The 13,581-nt window shown below is 52.8% G+C and overlaps 1 protein-coding gene across 16 annotated transcripts in view; it reads left to right on the top strand.

The window, feature by feature from the left end:
• Window positions 1-12,651: 12,651 nt before the first annotated feature.
• The window catches only part of FGFR2 (fibroblast growth factor receptor 2), a 103,174-nt gene continuing 102,244 nt past the window's right edge, over window positions 12,652-13,581 (top strand). For all 16 annotated transcript variants that reach the window (XM_012763636.2, XM_012763639.2, XM_012763638.2 and 13 more), the window contains exon 1: window positions 12,652-13,107. The gene's annotated coding sequence lies outside the window, so the exon portion shown is untranslated. The remainder of the gene's footprint in view (window positions 13,108-13,581) is intronic.

Here is a 13,581-nt window from a genome sequence, read left to right on the forward strand (position 1 = left end):
AGCACCAGGGCAAGAGCCTGGAGGGGCAGTGTCCTGAGGGGGGGACGGTGACATCCCTCGGGGCATCTTTCAACCCTGAACGAGCCTGCCTGTGCTTCCATTCCCCCCGGCAGCAACAGCTGTTCCCTGTCCTCCAAGCTCTGTTCCCATCTGTGCCTGGGGAAGTGAGCTTAAGGACTGTTGCGGAAATGAGAGAGGTCAGGATGCTGAAGTGTTTGGAAGGCATCCTACAGCACGACTGCCGAGGCCTTTGCTCTCCACTAAACTCTGCCTGTGGCTGGGGACCGCTCTGCGTCTGCACGTGTTTGAATTTATTAAACGTGGAGGTGCTAAGAAAACCAGAGTGAGATTCCTGGACTGCTGATGGAAACTAGCAAACCTTTCCTCCTTTGCATTTTAAGGCCAACCTAATGAATGTGCGAGTGTGGTAATCGGCCAATACCCAGAGCCTTCCACGCAATGCAGACCCCAAAGAAGGATGGCTCCTGGAGGGCTGACTTGGCAAGAGTGTTTGGATGTTGTTGTTTTTCTTTCTAGGAAGAGCAGTTCGTGTTTACAAGGCAGATTGTTATCGCACCAAGATAGGCAGAGGGTGTGCGATTTCTTGCCTGAAAATGGCTCTTCTTCTGAACCTTCCGGCCCTGGCCTCAGCACCTGGCTTTATCTTCACTTCTCCCTGGCAGAGTGGAGTTTTCTACCTGAGTTTCCTAATGCAAAGGCTCTGCTTTCAGCCAGCTGGGCAGCACAGCCCACTTTGCCAATGGTGCAGTCCATGAGGGGTGGCCTCCCAGAGCTCTTGGGACTTGAAGATTGGCCAAGATGTGGATTTGGAAGCCCAGGAGAAGGGGGAGGCTGCCATAGGCAGAGTGAAGGGCTGGGTGACTTTGCACACAGCGGGAAGGGGGCAGTCAGGGCCAGGGGAGGCACGGTGTCCCCAGCCCTTCTTCCACATGCACTCGCTATCAGGATCCCTGCCCACAGCGACCCAGAGAGGACATGTGAGACTTGACCCACCCATTGCCAACTGCTACTGGTTATTAAGCCAGCCAAGGCCAGGCTCCCCCGTGCTAAGTGCTTTTCCAGCATTCCCTGTGCTGTGGGTTTAATTATCTCCCAAAATGCCTGTGGAAGTTCTCAGCCCCAGTATCTAATGTAACCTTATTTGGAAATAGGATCTTGGCAGATGTCATCAAGTTAAGAGGAGGTCGGGAGGGTGGGCCCTGATTCAATATGACTGGTGTCCTTACTGGAAGAGGGAAGTTTGGGCTTGGCACGCAGGGAGACCACCAGGTGACCGCAGAGGCAGCAGATGACAGACAGCAAAGCCAGGGCACGCAGAGGCTTGCCGGCAACCTCCAGAAGCCACAGGAGGGGAGACAGCGTCCCTCTCTAAGGCTTCGGTGGAAGTGTGGCCCTGCCGACACCTTGGTTTGGGACTGCTGGCCTCCAGAACTGGGAGACAGCACATTCCTGTTGTCTTGAGCCACCCAGTTTGTGTCGCCTTGGGAAACTGATACACCTTGTTTTACCCTGCAACATTGTCACCCCATCTTTGGTGGCCAGAATAACGGCCCCCCAAAGACATCCATGCTCTAGTGCCCAGAATCTGCTAATAGGGACTTTGCAAATGGAATTAAAGTTATCTCAAATCAGGGAGATTATCTGAGTGGAGACAATCTAATCACAGGAGCCCCTAAAAGCAGAGGATGTTCTCTGGCTGGAGGAGGGATGCGAAGTCAGAAGGACTCAGAGTGTGAGGGGCTGTCTGCGTCCTCGCTGGCTTTGAACACGCAGAGGGGTGCGGAGAGAGGCTCCCCGCTGACACCTGCAGGGAAGCGGGGCCTGAGCACTACTGCCCAGGAACTGGCTTCGTTCGCCTACTTCGAGGACCGTAGTAGCCCTGCTGACCTGCAGAACCATGGGGTAACAGGTGCGTGTTGGAGGAGGGGAATAAACCACCCATGAAGCAGAGGCGGCTACGGGGCACCGAGGCAGGTGGCCTTGCCGAGGTCAGAGAGCTGGTTGGCAGAGTCGCTGCTGTGGGAACCCAAAGTCCACACGACCTCCCTGTCTGAAGCTGAAGGAACGTGTGCAAAGGTGGATATTGGGTAAACAGAGTCCAGATACGGGGCGGGACACTTGATATGACGGGACAAGCAGCTAGCAGAGAGGAAAGGAGGGATGTCTGTGGCCCCCAGCGCTGGCATAGGAGTGGTACCGACAGCCAACAGCTGACGCTGAGGGATCGCTGGTCATGAGAAGTCCCTGGGGACCCAGTGGCCTGGCGCAGAGAGCAGGGCTGGAGCTGGAAGACAGCCAGAGAGCCAGCGGGGGAGGCAGCGCATTCGCAGCGGGCAGCTTGTCTGCCTCTGTCTTGGACCACAGGTTCCATTTCAATAGCCACTCCCCACAGGACGGCAGAGATTGGGGTGAAGGAGCCACAGTGGCGGAGGTGGCTGCTATCACAGGCCTTGTTGCCAACCCCTCCAAGACCCTCATGCTAACCGTGGGCAGGAAGGCAGAAACCAGAAGGCCTAGGAGACATCATTCCCGGTGATGTGGTCCCTGGGCTCTGAGCAGTGGACGGCGGCCAGGCTTCCGCTCCCGAGCAGGCACCGGAGACCAGTGGCCACCGACCTGCCGGTTCTCACTGCTCTGTTTGGCTCCTGGAGGAACTGGTGCCTTAAATGATTGGGGTCTCATGGGGACCGTCCATTGTGGCAAGACTGCCCAGGGAACTGACCACAGCTGCACACTGCATATGCACTTGGTGACCAAGTAGCGTGTCATTCCCCACAGTGTGGGCGCAACCGGGTGGGGTCATGACTGCATTCAAGGGGAAACACAGATGTATAACAGATGCTTATAATTATCACCAAATATTCAAATAGCTCTGTCAATATGCAAATTAATCACTACAAAACCAATTGGCCCTAGACACCAATCCCAAGGAAAATATTACAGAGTTTCCGGTCAGCCCTCCCCATCCTTAAGGGACTTTTCCCTGCATAGGTCTGGGAGGAAGAAGGTAGTTAATTCTGCCGGAAGAGTGCCTGCCGCCCTTGGACTTGCCCAAATGGGTCAGCCTGTGAGTGTGGCTTCCACCCCGCATAGGGTTGCTGTACAAAATATAGAATATTCAGTTAAATCTGAATTTCAGGTAAATAATGAATAATTTTTAATATATGTATATCCCATGCAATATTTGCTCATGCAATATTGGGGACCTATTTATACACAAAACATTATTTGTCATCTATCTGAAATTCAGATTTAACTGAGCATCCTGTATTTTCATCAGTTAAATTTGGCAAACCCAACCCCGCAGTGTTCTGAAGTGGCATCTTGTCTTATTTGGAGGAAATGAGGGTAACAATTGTCCTAATTCCTGTTTTGAAGCACACAGAGGAGACTTACAAAAAAAGAGAGAAGAGACCCTTTCCTTGTCCACAGAGGATGAGACAAACGAGAATTTAAAGCAAACGATGCCTCAGTTGGATAAAATGAAGACTTTGCTGGCCGTCAAGATAAGCCCACCATAAGAAGCCAAGCATCGGCTGGGCGCGGTGGCTCACGCCTGTAATCCTAGCACTCTGGGAGGCCGAGGCGGGCGGATTGCTCAAGGTCAGGAGTTCAAAACCAGCCTGAGCGAGACCCCGTCTCTACCATAAAAATAGAAAGAAATTAATTGGCCAACTAATATATATAATATAAAAAATCAGCCGGGCATGGTGGCTCGTGCCTGTAGTCCCAGCTACTCGGGAGGCTGAGGCAGGAGGATCACTTGAGCCCAGGAGTCTGAGGTTGCTGTGAGCTAGGCTGACGCCACGGCACTCACTCTAGCCTGGGCAAGAAAGCGAGACTCTGTCTCAAAAAAAAAAAAAAAAAAAAGAAGCCAAGCATCACCATGAGAATGATGTCGAGGGGGCCTTAGAAGAAAGAGAGCAAGTTCTCTGCCCTGGACAACGTAAGCTCTACTGCAATCAATACTGTTGGGGTGAACCTTGAAGACAGGTGCAGATAATACTCACAGGTTACAAATAAGGACACAGAGGCTCAGAAGGGCTGAGTAACTTGCCCAATGTCACGCAGCAAAGAGAAGTAGCAGGAAATAAAGCCAGGCTTAGGACAGGGCAACAGAGCGGAGGTCTACACGCCTCCGCCCTGGAGAAAATGATGCCAACCAACATGTATTGATCACTCGCCACGAACCCCGCGCTTCACCTAGAGCACTGCACTCAGTCTGCACAGACGCTGTGAAGCAGGGCTCACTTCATTTTACAGATGAGAACGTGGCAAGAAGGGTGGACGTGAGGCCCCTGGCAGGCGGCTAGACTGCAGACCCCACTGCAGGACGCAGAGAATGCAACCTGCAGACCCACAGGCCCACTTTTAAAAAAGGAGCCAACATCTAAAACTTGGGACAACCACAGCCATCTGGGTGGGCTGGCCCGCCTCTCTGAAGGTTCAGAAGAGTCAGCCCCATTGGCCTGCGTTGCCACTCCCCAGCTGAAGCCACTGCCCCGCCCTGGCCCTAGCCCTGGCCCCGGCACTCACTCGGGGAATACTGGCCAAACGAGGCTAAGCACAGGTGCCAAAGGCAGGCACCTGCCCTCCTGACTGGGTGAGCCTGGACGAGCTCTCAGCGTTTCCGTAGCACGACTGGTAAAATGGGGGTCGAGGTAGGACTACCTCACAGAGGTCTTGAGATGGAAATGTGACAATCCATTAAAAGCCACGATCACGGTTGCTTGGAATATAGTATGCACTTCCTAAACGTCAGCCACCAAGCACCCACTCTGCGCTAAGAGGGCAGTTGCCCTGGAAATGGGGAGCCCCCGGAACTCCGAGCAGCCTGACGCATGAGCGCAACGGTGGTCCCCACCTCTGGGCAGGTGCCCCGCAGAGAAGAGACCAGAGGCGGAAGCTGCCTCAGAAGCCTACAGGTCCCTATCCCCTACAGCGGAGGAAGGATGGAGGCGTGGTGGCTTTCACAAGAGGACAGCCCAGAGCTGGGCACTCACTGCCTTGGTGGGACGGGAGCCCGAGGGTGCGGGGGTTGGGGGGAAGGGGTGGGGGGTCTCAGCCTTGCTGTTGATTCAGGTGGAGAGATGCCTCCACAAGCTGAAAGTGCGGGGCCGCCTCCCTGGGCCGCCCCACACTGTGCAGAGCAGCAGCCCGGGGTAGCCACCCGCGAGGCCCACTGGAAGCCACTGCCCCCCAGGTCCCTGCAGGGGCCCGCGCGCCAGCCGTTGGGCAGGACATTCCGTTCCGTCCCAGCTGTGTTTGGACAAGCACCTGGACGCCTGCTGCAGATACGCACGCCTCGACCCGATCGCTCGTCGCCTGCACTGCGGGCACGGCTGCGGGGCCGGGCTGGGGGGACCGCCCCTCCGCCTGGCACTGCAGCCCCGCGGATTCACGCCTGCCCTCGCGCGCGGGTCGCCCGCGGCCACACGGGGGCGCTGGCGCCCGCCGCGCTCCCCGCGCCCGGCCCGGAGAACAAAGGCCGCGCGGGGACCTGGGCCTCCCTCACCTGGAGCCACCTGCTTCCCGGGCGCCGGCCCCCGCGCCAGGCCAGCATCCGGCCCCGCGAAGGAGTTAATTTTTACTCAGCACTGCTCTTAGAAATCTGTTAAAGAAATCGCTCCCCCTTGACGGCCTTTCTCCCCAGCCTGGGGACAAAATACAAGAGCTCTGGGACCCTAAAAGGGTTACTGGGTTTGCGGTTTTACGATGTGTGCTGCTCTGTATCCTCCGCTCCTTCCCCGAGCTTACCAGGATCCTGGCAGCATCGGTTTTCTCCCCTTTGGTTTGTTAAAGTGAACTTCTTTTCACATTTGGACAAGGCAGATACACGCCCCCGGGAAACAGTGCAACAAACCTTGAACGCAGAAATCAAGAGAAAAGAGGAAGGAAAGCACCCGGAAACAGGTCCCTGCAAGCAAGGTAGCTTCCCACACGCGGGTAACCTGGCCTTGTCCCCAAATGGCTTTAATCCCCTAACTTGTAAATAGACCTCATTGACTGTCCAAAACGCTGTGATTGTGCTTCTTTGCACTTACGAAGATGCCCTGATTAGGAAGCCCCCAAAGAGGCTAAGTTACAGTCATCAGCAGTCAGCAGGTACCTGCTGAGGGCCTGCTCCGGCCAAATGCCGCTCAGTAAGCTGCCCCCAAATAGCCAGGCAGGGCCAGGCCCTGGGAATCCCATGATGGGAGACACAGGCTGGGCCTTTCTGGGTCTTATAATTTAGTGGTCCCCAATGAACTGCTTTCCACCAAAATTGCTGTCCAAGGTCAATTTCTACTGGGCGTTCTCTAAGGCACGGTCATCTTGATTCAGTAGGCCGTCCTCCCTCTGGGCTCACAGCTCAGTGTGCAGCTGTGAGTTTCTGAGGATTTCGGGGAGCAGTAATCCTTGCAGAGAGGAAGTTAGGGCCCACAGAAACTTCTACTGAGAACAGGGGTTGCTTCAAGGGGACCCCCGGGATCACCAGGCAACTCGGCAGACCAAATCGTTTCCATTCCATCAACAGTAAGCGTTGTCTTTGTTGTACAAAGACCTATTCTGCGTATCTCCAGCACTGTTCTCATTCTCAGGAGTAGAGTTCTCGTCGCTTCCCCCACTGGTAAGGCAAGAAGGCCACGTCCAGGGCACGGTGATGCTGGGACCCAGGGGAGGAAGGCAGGAGCTGTTCCTGAGGACTCCTCCGACCATGGAGGCCTTCTTGGAGGAGGAGGTGGGAAGCAGGGGGTGTTCTCCAATACGGCACCTGCCATGGTGAACATGCCTTGTAATAGCTGCACTGCCCAATTTGGCAGCCCTGAGATTATGTGGCTGTTGAGCACTTGAAATGAGGCTAGTGCCACTGAGGATCTGAAGTTCAAGTTTTATTTAAGATTAATTAACTTAACTTTAAATAATCACATTGGCCAGTGGCTACCATATGGGATGTAGTGCAGCTCCCAGCAGCGACGCGGGCACGAGCGGGGCGGGAACAGAAGAGGCGTGTCATTGCTAGTCTCATCCTAATTTGCCCCACGCTGGCTGAAGCCACTTGCAGAGTTTCCCTCCAGTGCGGGGGGGGGCCTTGTGGTGGTGGATGTGGTCACGACATGTGGAGGGCGGGGGTGATGGAAGGCCATGGAGTCGTGCAGCCAAGAAATGACATGCCATAAATTGCCTTTAAACAGCAATGGGCCAGGGATTAGAGGACTTTTCCGGTAGATACTCGTTACCAGTAGACTGGGGTCAACAGCAGGGTGCCTGGACTATGGTTTCGAAACACTTTCAAGTACATGTTGACTTCCTGTAACACCAGCTCAGCCCTCAGTTATGGGTAAATGACAACTTCTAGCTTCTTTGGACCTCTAGGTGGAGGCAGGGAATATTCATAGACATATTTACCTTTTAAGCTAGAAGGGGAACACCACCATTATGTGAAAGAGGGTGAAGCCAGAGGTGGGGGTGGGGCACGGCATGTTCAGCCACTTTTCCAGAATCGCAGAGTTAGCCCTTGACAATGCTGGGATGAACACTCAGGATGTCCCGGCCCAGTGCTGTTTCTGCCACATCATATTGCTAGTCAGACACCTTGAGACTTTGGGCATTGCAGACATTGCATCTAGCTGGTTTGGCCAACCAGATATTAGACCAGTCCATTCTCCTTCATGTGTTCAGATTGGCAGATTCCAGGAGCCAAAAGTAGAAACTTGCCTGTGACCAAAGGGACGGCAGTGCTGAGACCAGAGTCCATAATGTCCTCCACTGGAGTTTCCCCCCCGGTTTTTATTATGAAATTATTTATACACCCAGAAAAGTTGAAGGAATAGTGTAACAAGTCTTAATTTCTCAAAAGCAAGCCTTAGCGATTTTTAAGAATCTTCCACTTCTATTTGTTTTTATATTATTCATAAGAATCATCAAATGAGCCACAAATTGGCCCTTAATTCTTCCCCTATTTTGAAGTCTCTGCAAATTCAGCTGATGAAACTGTGTGTGACAGAGATGTCTGACAATCTTATGCACCTGAAGGTGCACCTGAACTTGAAAGCTCTTTGAAACAGTAACAGCAATGATAACCCTCACACATTGTTTTTGGAGCATTTGAAGGAGGAGAAGTGGGCTGAACCCATGGTGTATAGGTAATTATTTTCTGGAAATAGTAACCTTTTGGAAGGTAATGACTGCTACTCAAAATACCTCTGTTCTACAGGAGTGGAATCACCTATAAAGAGCCTGATCACCTGGCACTGGGTGGGTGAGACTCACCTGGCATGGCTGACTTGTTGTAGTGGCAGCTGCAGTGAACCCCAGCCCAGGCGAGAACACAGGCTTCTGGGTTTCCCTGCGATCAACCAGCGAAGTGGCCTCGAGCCCATTGCGTCACCTCTCTGCACTCCACTTCCCTTCCTTGTAAAATTCAGGGGTCAAACTTGATGGTTTCTTTCGGATTTAACATGCATTTCCTTGCTTTTCAGCCCGGTCCCCTTGGGAATACCAACTCATGCCACTGAAGCCACTCGGAAATCCAGTGAATGGTCGTAACAGGGCACACTGGCAATTCTTATTCAGATGTTCCTCCTGGTTTTACAGAAGCTCTTTCCTTGAGGACAAACTTGTCCTCCAGTGGGAAAAGTGCTCCTGCCTGGCCCTACCCTCGCCATCCCCAGGGGAGCAGTGGGGCCCAGAGAGCGCTGCGGTGCCTTCCAATCGGATGGCCATTCGGACGACTCAGACTGCCTTCCCAGGATGCATTTCTTCTCAGGGGGTCTTGGGTAGACACTGTCAGGCTGTTCAGCTGGGCCAGGAGGGGAGATGGGGAAGTTAGCAGTAATGTCTCCAGACTATGTGAAAACCAGATCCATAGTAATAACCAGGTATTGTGGTTCTAGTAGGTTCTAGGCTTTTCACTGAATCGCTTTAGTCCTCCCAGTGGGCCCGGGAGGTGGAAAGAATAACACAAGAGTCCTCGCTTATTCTTGGAGAATGCACACCAAGGTCCCCAGTGGATGCCTAAAACCTCTGATGGTACCAAACCCTGGCTATACTATGCTTTTCCCTATATGCACATATCTACGATAAGGTTTAATTTATAAATTAGGCACAGTGAGAGATTAATAACAATGACTAATAATAAAATAGAACAATTATAACAACATACTATAATATAATTTATGTGACTATGGTCTCTCTCACTCTCTCAAAATATCTTATTGTACTGTGCTCATCTATTTTCCGACCATGGTTGACCTCGGGTAACTGATCAAGGGTAACTGAAACTGTGCAAAGGGAAAGTGGAAGGGTGGACTCCATGGAAGGGTGGACTCCTGTCTATGGCTAACAATAATTGGAGAAAACACACAGCCTTTCTCATGAGCCCAGGAGTTTCTCAAAACCATGAGGAGCATCTGAATAAAAATGTCTGAGAGCTTGTCACGTCCTAACTCATTTAATCTTAGTGATCCTATTAAATAGCTACGAGATAGGAACTCTTATTTTCCTCATTTTACAGCTGAGAAAATGGAAGACTCAGAGACCTCACGTAACTGGCCACAGGTCACACAGCTATTGAGCGAGAAGAGCATGGTGGCACCTAACCTTTCGTCTGAAGAAAGCCATCATGCCCCTTCACCAAAGTGAGGCTGTACTTCCAGAAGGACTTTGTCTCCAGGGAAGCCTTGGCTTTGGGAATCAGACCCCGTTCTAAGTTTAGCATCATTGGTGATGTTGGGTAGTAGGCTCAATGATTTTGCTTCAGTTAAATGCCACAAGCTCTCTGAAGATGGGCCCTGGCTGTCAGGGGCCCCAGCCCCTCCTCTCATTCCAGGAATGAGGGCACTCTTACCACAGTCCTTGGAATATTCTCCACCCCTCCTTTTGAGAGCTCCTTTTATGCCCTGGACATTATTGAGTTGTAGCTTAGAGAATGAAATTCCTAGGTTTGCAGGGAGCTCGGATCCACACTGGAAAGCTGACGAGCACTTCATGTCAGCAGCCTTTATTCATCCAACTTCTCTCTAGGGCGAAGGAACAGCCACCCATTATAAAACAAATTATTAAAAGAGAAATTCCAAATCTTTAAAAAAAGAGAGGCCCCACCCCTTCCCTTTTCTCTTCCCATAACCAATGAGCTTGCAGCACAATTTGTTTCTTGAAACTTTCGGGACATCAGAGTTCTGGTGTCCTCATTTTTCTTCCTTCCCATTGATGTATCATTACTAGAGTGAAAAAAGAAGGGCGTCTCGAGGGCTTTTGAGAAAAAAAAAAAAGGGTGACTACTCAAGACATTTTGTAAAGGGGGGAAAATTGCAAAGAAAAGGGACCTCAGTAGGGGGTGCAGGGGCTGTGAATGTGGCCTTGTCTGGCGGTTCTTTCAGCTGAAACCTGGTGCTGGCGTGTTCGTACTTCAGTTCAAACTGTCACCTTTAGTTCTTGCTGGCTTTTCTGCCCTTTCCCCAGAACCTCAACAGATTGGGGCTTATTTACCTATTCACACTCCGCGGTGGAAGCTCATTAATAGGCTTATTAGCAACACCATTCATGGGAGGCCATTGACAAAAGGGGTTCCAGCTACTTGAAGAGGGAAGAGAAAAAAATCTGTAAAGAGATTATTTTCTCATTCAGAAGGCTCGTTGGTGTGAAGACTTTCCTGGACCGTCCGAGGTCACTTGAAGACTGAATATGATGACAGAATTGATTTTTTTCAAAAAAATAATTCCAAACATGCTTTTGCTTTTCTCAAAACGGAAGAGTTTCCTGTTGCGGGCTTGTGGGTTTCGTAAGGCGGTAAGGGGCTCTTGATGGATTGGTGTCTTTTCGTCTCTATAAAGGGTAAATTCTGCAAACTGTGTCTGGACATTAAAGTAGGTGTTCTTATTTGTCATTTTCAGGGGAAGGCTTCCTTTCCATTCAGCGGTATAAAGCCATTGATGAATGGGGACAGGGACAGCAGCTTCCTGCACCATTAATTTATGTGAGAATGTGTTAACAGCACTTTCAATGGCTGATGGGCTCTTGCAGGATGGGAAAGGAATCTGCCCGGAGACACTGAGATTCCCACTGGTGGGGAACGTGAAGATGGAGGTGCCGGCTCTGAGCAGGCGGACTTGCAGCCACGCAAGTCCTCCTGAGACTTTGAAGACACATTGGTATGGTCAGAACATCCCAGGTGGGACAGAATAGCTGAGTGTCACCTGGCTGAGGCATATGTTAATTAAAAGGCTCTGGGACTGATCCAGGTTAGAGGACTTGAGCAAAAACATCCTTCACTCACCAAGTATATAGATGGATAAATTTGCCTGAAAATCAAACTATTATTTTTGTTGTCAAATTTCCAAAATGCAATTTCATAGCTGTTTGCTTGAGGTATTTAAATGGATTTTGTTACTTCTGGCTTTTAAGTCATTTGCATGTAAGTTTTCTATGGTGTATTGTGAATAAAAGTGATTTTCTAATCAGGTGGCACCTTGAAAAAATATTTTTGTAAATGTTATGAAGTGTGCAATGCTGGTGACCCAGGTGCAACTGCATTTTTAAATGCAGGAAAGGTCGATTTTCCAGGTTAGTTTTGTTCTCACTGCTCCATCTGGGGTTTAGTGACCTTTTCTAAAGAAAAATAATTAAGGTTTTTATCTGGATGGTCTTGAACCTAAGCATGACTGATGAGGAGATGGATGAATGAAGGAGAAAAAGTATATTTAAAAATAAATTATCCTAAAGACACAGCCTAGTGAAAAGGAAAACATGAACTTTCACCAGTTACAGGGTGGTGTTCAGTTGAAGAATAGGATTTTGCACCTAAGATTTTGCATCTAAGATTCAAAGAGAGGAAATACTTTGCTCCATATCATACAGCTATTTATGGCACAGTTCAGTCTTGAGACTTTTGAATTTCTTCTTATCAATCCAAATTTGTATTACTAAACAACACAGTTTTGTTGCAGCTTTTGACTTTTTTAAAGAGCCGCGTTCAAAGTCAGGCTCTGCCAGTAGCCAGCTGTGTGACTCTGGGCAAATTACTTAACCTCTCTGATTCTCAGTTTTTTAAATCAGAAACTGAGACTATTACTCTGCAGGGTGGTCGTGCAGATTAAATGGAATCATCTATTTAGTGTACCCTGCCCATAGTAGGGCCCCCATAAAAATTCATTTTTTTCCCTTCTCATTTCTATTGTTTAGGACAGAAAAGTGCTATGTCCTGCAAATATCCTCAAGTTGCTTCCTCTCCTCCTTAAGCTTCAGTTGCATTAAGTTTTTCGCCCCCGCAGTACCATGCAGACGCATTTTAATCTCTTTGCGGGAGAGCAGGCGGAGAGCGCAGTGTCATTTGTTTCCTAACTCGGCAGAAAGCGACGTAACGCAGCCGCTCGGGAGGCGCCGGCCACCTCGCCAGGGGGGAAGGGGAGGCGGCGCGGGCGCGGGCGCGGCCTTCCTCGGAGGGCACCGCGGCGTCCCCCGCGCCGCGCCGGCCCTCGCCCGCCGGCCGGGCAGTGTCCCGCGGCTCGGAGGCGTCGGGAGCGTTGCGGGGCGCGGGCCGGGCGCGCGGCGCTGATTGGCAGGGCGGGCGCCGCCGTCCAGGAAACGGCTCGGGTTTCAGCGGGGGCGTGACCCGCGCGGGGAGGAGGCGGCGGCGCGGGCGGCGGCGGCGGAGAGCGCCGGGAGAGCCGAGCGGGCGGGCGGCGGGCGGAGGGAGCGAGCGCGCGGCCGCCACAAAGCTCGGGCGCCGCGGGCTGCATGCGCTACCTGGCCGGCGCGGCGACTCCTGTGCAGGCTGGCGCGGCCGGCCGCGAGCCCGGGGGCCCGGAGGCCGCAGCGCTGCTGCGCGCTCTGAGCGTTCGCAACTCGCCAGCAAAGTTTGGCGGAGGGAGCGCCGCGCCTGAGTCCTTTCTTCCTCTCGCTCCCCAAATCCGAGGGCAGCCCGCGGGCGTCATGCCCGCGCTCCTCCGCGGCCCGCGGCGCGCGTGAAGCCTGGGAGCCTCGGCGCCCTTGGCGGGGACGCGAGGGCCACTGTTACCGGAGTTGCCCCCGACCTCGTCGCCTGCTCCGTCCCGACCCACGCCGGGCGCGGGACAGACACTTCGCGGAGGAGCGTTGCCATTCAAGGTAATCGCCGTGCCGGGCGTCTCGGGCAGCTTCGCCCGCCGGGAAAGTGGGCGCCGGGGAGCCGGGACGCCGGGGCTCTGTCCCCAGGCGGGGGGCGCGGGAGAACGGGCATTGTGCAGGGCGCTACCTGTCCTCGCTCTTCGGCTGCGTAGGTGATGGGGGAGCTGGGTGCGCGCGGCGGCTGGCGTTTGGGAAGTTCTGCCTCCTCCACCCCCAGCCAGATGCTGACATCTGCCTCTGGCGCTGACACCCCCCTCCCTGTCAAACACCGGCAGGCGCAGTCCCGCAGGCCGGGCGCGTTCCTCCCACCCCGGAACGGACGGACCAGGACTGTGCCTGCCGGTGGCACGGCCCCACAGGCCAGGCCCCCCAGGAGCATCCTTGGGGTGCCTCATCCCCGGGCCGGGGGAGCTCCTGCCCGGTCTTATTCTGGCCTCGCGGAGGACCCTGTTTTGGGAGGGAGCTGCTGGGGCG

The sequence above is a fragment of the Microcebus murinus genome, chromosome 14, assembly GCF_040939455.1.
Source record: "Microcebus murinus isolate Inina chromosome 14, M.murinus_Inina_mat1.0, whole genome shotgun sequence".
NCBI classification, from domain to species: Eukaryota; Metazoa; Chordata; class Mammalia; order Primates; family Cheirogaleidae; genus Microcebus; species Microcebus murinus.